Source organism: Nymphalis io, chromosome 18 (assembly GCF_905147045.1).
Source record: "Nymphalis io chromosome 18, ilAglIoxx1.1, whole genome shotgun sequence".
Taxonomy (NCBI): Eukaryota; Metazoa; Arthropoda; class Insecta; order Lepidoptera; family Nymphalidae; genus Nymphalis; species Nymphalis io.
Window position 1 is genome coordinate 10,024,440 of NC_065905.1, and position 7,312 is coordinate 10,031,751.

The window sequence follows — 7,312 nt, forward strand, 5'->3', positions numbered from 1 at the left end:
CTAGTACATCGTAAAGAATTATACACTAATGTATAATTCTTGACGATTTCCTAAAGAGTTCCAGAAACGTAATATTGATCAAATAAATTAAAGTTATATGAACGGTGCAAATCACTTCCTTTATATCGTTCACCGTTGATTTCCATATGAAAACAAAACATAACAAAACATTTGTGTTTTAAGCTATATTTTCGATTTATTATGAAAAACATCGTATCTTAATACACTTACCTTAACCCGGACACTGCGTTTTAGTCTCTAATGTATATAATTTTATGGTTGATATTCTATTGTTATAACATCTTTGACAAAAATGTCACGTAGCATCCGTACATAGAACGGTACATACAAGTAAGATATGTGCATCGAAACAATAGTTCTTAAGGGACTGGCTTGCATTATTTAGGAGCATATTAATTAACAAAAGTAACGAAAGTCTAAGACGTCGTAAATACAAGGGATTACAACAAGCAATAATGCCTTTAATAACATTATTTGATAATATGACTTTAGACAATGTAACCGTAACCGTAACAGCCTGTGAATGTCCCACTGCTGGGCTAAAGGCCTCCTCTCCTCTTTTTGAGGAGAAGGTTTGGAGCTTATTCCACCACGCTGCTCCAATGCGGGTTGGTAGAATTCACATGTGGCAGAACTTCAGTGAAATTAGACACATGCAGGTTTCCTCACGATGTTTTCCTTCACCGTAAAGCACGAGATGAATTATAATCACAAATTAAGCACATGAAAATTCAGTGGTGCTTGCCCGGGTTTGAACCCACGATCATCGGTTAAGATTCACGCGTTCTTACCACAGGGCCATCTCGGCTTTTAATTAAAATCGGTTGAGTCTATTAGACAATGTACGCAATATAAACCATCGGTAACCATCGTCGATTCAATAGTACTTCTAAAACTTTGATCTCCTATATATTAATACGTGAAGAGAAAACTTAATACCCCTTTTTGGTATAATTAAATTTTATAGAGTGAAAGAATGCAATAATATGCTCAAAAGCCACATCGTACCAGTTTGGTTTTAGTTTTTTATAAGATTTAAATTGCACGGATAAAAAATAAAAAAAACAAATATAAGTTCGCTACAGAATTCTAATCAGAAATCGAAATTGTTTTCGAATTTAGTACCTTGTCAAAAATGTTGAAGTGACTAAATATATTGCTCAGATCCCGAGGTCGGGCTAATAAAAAGGTATTTTGTTTTTCTATTGAAGAATCTGAGTAGCAGCCCGATGTCTGGAAGTTAGAAGTGTATACACTCCCGTGCCTCGGTAAGCACCTTAAGATGTTCGTCCTGCGCATGAACTCTTTCCGATTTTGTGGGATTGCCGTTCTATCGGATTACGAGAGTGAGGGAATTGAGAGCGCATCTATATGTTTTCACGCACACTTGTGCACAAATATCCTGCGCATTTGACTAATCTCTCTTGAGATCGGTCAAGAGTACGTTATTACGTCACGTCTTATTTTTATTACCAATTAATTAAGGTCGAATTTCGATAGAGCACCATATTATATTTATATATTTATGTGTGTGTCTGGAAGCCTTTTACTCATTACTGCTTAACGGATTCGAACGAAACTTGTTACATAATTAGGGTAAGTACTTGTACCGGTTAGGAATCAAATTATATTTTTATTTTCATAAAAAAATGAGCACGTTACAATTTAAGCCTACAAATGCCGATTAACAGTTATATGGACTAGATAGTCGAGTAAAGTTTATATAAAACTGTCATTTTTTTTATACGACAAGAAAATTTCGCGTACTACTCAATTAATCATCATAAGATTTTACTTACACTTTGTCCGGGGAACAGAAAAGGACATAAGATTGCTTACACCTGAGTCCGCCCCCGCCACATGGCAATTTTTTTATACAGTATATGAGTTATCAGTCTATCTTAAATATACATATAAAACAATATCCATCTTGTATATATGTAAACTTAAACTTATCACTACTTAAAGTAGCCGAGATGACCTAGTGGTTACGCGTGAATCTTAACCGATGATCGTGGGTTCAAATCTGGGCAAGCACCACTGAAATTTCATGTCCTTTATTTGTGTTTAAAATTCATCTCGTGCTTGACGGTGATGGAAAAAATCGTGAGTAAACCTGCATGTGTCTAACTTCATTGAAATTCTAACACATGTGTATTGTACCAAACCGCATTGGAGCAGCGTGGTGGAATAAGCTCCAACCCTTCTCCTCAAAACGGAGAGGAGGCATTAACCGAGCAGTGGGACATTAACAGGCTGTTACTGTCATATATGTAAATAAAAATGTATGTTTGTCTTCTATGCGTTTATAAACCAGTTATTCGATTGTGACGAAATACCGCTGAGTTATTCTTCGTACATCCACGAACGTTTCTGGCTCAAAATAAAAAAACAGATTATTTACACTGTATGTTTATCTGCAAAAAAGCAGTACCTGGTATTGTTGTGTTCCGGTTTGAAGGGTGAGTAAGCCAGTGTAATTACAGGCACAAGGGACATAACATCTTAGTTCCCAAGGTTGGTGGCGCATTGGTGATGTAAGCGATGGATAACATTTCTTACAATGACAATGTCTCAAGTCGTCCGCCATCCTATTCTAAAAAAAAAAGAAAAAAAAAGGTACACTCCTATTCTGCCCGTGCGAATTCGGGACGGCCAGCTAGTATTCACATATATGATATGTATATTTATTATATGTAGATTAAATTCGTATATAAATACCCCAACTTATCTAATACATTTTTGATTTATTTCAGTGTTCAGTGAAATTTAATTCGCAGCGTATAATGAAACTGTGCAGAGTAATTGGTTCACATGCATTAACGTGCTTCGCTTAGATTTCTTTCCGCTCGAATGAATTTATCATTCGCAATGAATTGTAGTCATTCGAAATAGATTTCCGTTCAACAGTACATAAGATGATAAGTCATTGACGAACGGATAAAAAACATCTTACCACTTAACATTCTTTTTGTTGATTTTTACCAAATGTCGTTAACAACGAAATTGTTATCTTGTATCGTCCTCATTTTAAGTAATGATTTAAGACCTAACCATCGATTCGACTATAGACAAACTCATTTTAACATAAAGTTTTTAAATTATAAAAGAAATATTGAATAAATATTGAATAAAAAAATCGCTTTAATTAGATAATTGGCATACTTAACCAGCCCTACCGACATGCGCAAACAGCTTATTATTATTTGCATATTAAGATATTTGTATACAGGTGAAACAAAAAGTGCCATTGAACAGAGTATTGATCGTTAGAGTGATCCAGTGATTAGCTTTTTTTATAGAATAGGAAGACGGACGAGCATATGGGCCACCTGATGGTAAGTGGTCACCAACGCCCTTAGACATTGGCATTGTAAAAAAATGACAACCATCGCTTACATAGCCAATGCGCCACTAACCTTGGGAACTAAGATTTTATGTCCCTTGTGCCTGTAATTACACTGGCTCACTCACCCTTTAAACCAGAACACAACAACATCAAGTACTGCTGTTTTGCGGTAAAATATGTGATGAGTGGGTGGTACCTACCCAGACGAGCTTGCACAAAGCCCTACCACCAGTAAAAGCTTATACTTTATAACTCTGATTTATCTCCGGTCGTGTCGTATTCGCCGTGATTATGAGTGACAGAGTAGTAAGTCTACGTGAGTTTGTGCAAACACTTATCTAGTCCCCCATGAACTTCTTATATGGCTCAATAGAAATAGCTATAGAAACAACAATTTAGACCTTAGATTCGATTCGTCGTAAAATATGTATGAAAATAAAAAATGAACTAATGCTGGACACATTTTTTACGCATAAAATATATTAAAAAAAACATTGCATCGGCTTTCAAGTTAATTAGTATAATGCAAACGAGGCTTAATGAGTGAGGCAAACTTGCCGCGGCGAGCCGTGTTTCTAGAAATTACGATTTCTTATTTAGCCTAAAATAACACTGCAACAAAAAATATTATAGTTATTTTGTCTATGAAAAAATACAATCCACAATTATTCTCCCATTACTTTTATAATTAACTGGTTAATTTGGAATTTCGGACTTTATTAAATAATTAAAACTTAAAAATAAAATAATGGAGACAATAGTTGATGAATATCATATTCCATTCCAAACTTTTTTTTAATTGAAACAAAAGCAAACTAAATAAACTATTATTAAGACTGAAGTGAAATCTTAATTGAATAGAAGTAATTAGTCAAAAAATTACCAATTTAAAGACATAAAAATTTAGAATACAAAAGGAATAAATCAAATTAGCTTATTATGCGGTCAAAAAACATTTGCAGATCATATCAATATCTCAAAGTTCTCACACTGACAGATAACAATTACCCGCCTAAAAAAGTAAAACAAAAAAAAAAGAAGCTCGTGACAGTTATGATGTGTGTGTTGCCAGTGCTATTGTCCACAGATATTTGCTAATACTATATTTACGATATGAGTGAAGCTCTATCAGGTTTGAATCTTTAAGTTAAATTTGACTATTAATTGAATTAAATAAGTGAACACTTGTAAATTTACCTAAAAACCTAACAATAACAAACTGTCTGTATGTTGCATAATATAAATCTTAAATGAACAAATATCTCAGCCAAAAGTAGTTTTTGTCCACTTGATATTCTGAACAGCGGTTTCCTGTAGACCACATAGTTACCAGCGTTGGATATTTAATCGAAAAATGTAAACGAAGTATTTTTAATTTTTTATGAGAACAAAGAAACATCGTTCAAAGAATTATCCGATATTCTTATTTCTCCCAGGAAATATGTTAGAGTGTAGACGATATCCCAAGAGATCAATATCAAACTTCTACGTACTTAAAATATAAAATTTAAAGAAAACTATCGCAATTCCGTAGCAAGACAATATATAGCGCTGGTATAAAATTTTACTGTTTTAATGTTAAAATAATAATAGATTAACTTCGAAAACTGTATAAAGCATAACTTGCGATAAATAATACTAAAGTAAAAGTGGTAACCACAGTGCTGCAGCGCTTTCTATCCACTATCTGATTTAACCGAAGCAAGAAACGCGATCCCGTTTAATAACGCTACTATTATTACAATGAAAATATAAGACCGAGAATATTTAAGATAGATTATTGAAATGAGTTTTTATATGTTTTTTTTTTTATATTTAACTCTTCGGAAATTTAAATTATGCAAATTCAAACCTCCAACAAGTAAACCCTGCCATCACCACCAAGTAGTACCTCGATCAAAGGTGTACGATACATCTGGAGGTTCGCAGCTTCGATCCTGAATATTTAGGATATTGTGGTCTGCGCTCCGAATGTAACTTTTATCCTTAAAATTAGTTAAAATTAGACATATTAGTTATAATATGAAAACAGGTACCATCAGTATAATAGTGTGTCAAAATATTTTTTCTTCAAGTTAAATTAAGCAATGAACCGTCGTGTTTCAGGCTTAAATTAAATGTAAAGCTAATATCGGTTCTTAATGAAGACTCTTCTGGGAAAAACCGGCAAAACACTGCGTATTTACTCTTTTGCGATTTACATAGTTATGTTAATTAAATACAATAATATCATGTATGAAAGTCAATGTATACTTATAAAATGTGTTGATTTTCTCGCATTGATATTAAGTTAGAATACATTTTATTGTAAAATAATAATAAGCCGAGACGGCCCAGTGGTAAGAACGCGTAAATCTCAATCAAATCAAATCTGAATTTTCATGTGCTTAATTTGTGATTATAATTCATCTCGTGCTTTAAGGCGTAGGAAAACATCATGAGGAACCCTGTATGTGTATAATTTCACTGAAATTCTGCCACATGTGCACTGGAGCGGCGTGGTGGAATAAGCTCCAAACCTTCTCCTCCTCCTCCAAATAGGAGGCCTTTAGCCCAGCAATGGGACATTCACAGGCTGTTACATTAATAAAAAAAATAACAAAACGCTTTAATCGATTTATAATTTTAAATCATATTTTAATATGAGAATTAAATTTATTGTACTTAATATTTAAACATATCGGGAATCTTAGTGTAGAAACGAATATCGCCTTCCTCAGGTTGTGTGATAGATGAATAAATTAGATTGCTTTGTCAGATAATTTGTACACATGAATTACAAAACCTAACAATAACAAACTGTCTGTATGTTGCATAATATAAATCTTAAATGAACAAATATCTCCGCCAAAAATGGTTTTCCAAGAATAAATAAATTGAGCATTAGTAAAAAAAGAAGTATATAAGCAACTTAACGTCAACGAGTTAAATTACTTGCTAAAAAAATTGCTTCATTATTCGAGAAATTCGTGTATATAAAAAAATAAAAATTTTATCGTCTGTGGATGACGTTTTCGAAACAGTCAAAGAGAGAGAGACAGAGCTATTCTGTAAGAACAAATTTGAAACTCACGCAGAAAGCGATCGTGAAATGTCAGATGTAATATGCGACTAATCAAAATAACGTATCACCGTTAGTCCGTTTTCATCATTTCACGTGTGAGAGTGAGATATGAAGCCACTATTTACAGGATAACATTGCTGGCTTATTGAAAATAAATTGTAGACTAGTATGGAGCTAAAATCACTATTTTAAATATTGTCGGACTGTGTGTTTACGTTTGTATGTTTGAATATATCTCTAAACCCAATGTAATGTAACCACGGTGATGGATTACATCGTAAATATTATTTAATTTTGACATTTTTAATAATTACTGATGATTTTTTTGTTACTTTTAATTTAAATTTGATTAGATAGAATCTGGAAGTACACTTGTAATTGACATGCATATTAGATATACTATTAGTGTTTAATAAAATAATTCTTTTCAATGCTTTATATATATATATGTTGTAAGTGTGCTTTTACAAATAAATAAATAAATCTACTATAGAGACTCTACAACCGGATATTTGCGGGATTATTATATATTATAAAACAAAAATGTGGGCGTCGTCGTCGAAGTTTAAAGAGAGAAATTACAATTCAAGATAACCAATCAATAAATATATTGTAAATTGATAATTCAATGATAAATGAAGTATCATATGATAATGGGTCAGGTGTTAAGTATAAAAAATAGCCTATGTCCCTCCTTGGAGAGTTAGTAAGCTAGCTGCGTACCAAATTTCATGAAAATCAGCTTAGTGATATAGCGTAAGACACAGACAGAGTTACTTTAGTATTTACAATATTAGTATATATATTATGTAACAACGAAGTATATAGTTGTTATACGTGCGATGCAGGCACACTAACCCCAAGACGCGCCAATAATA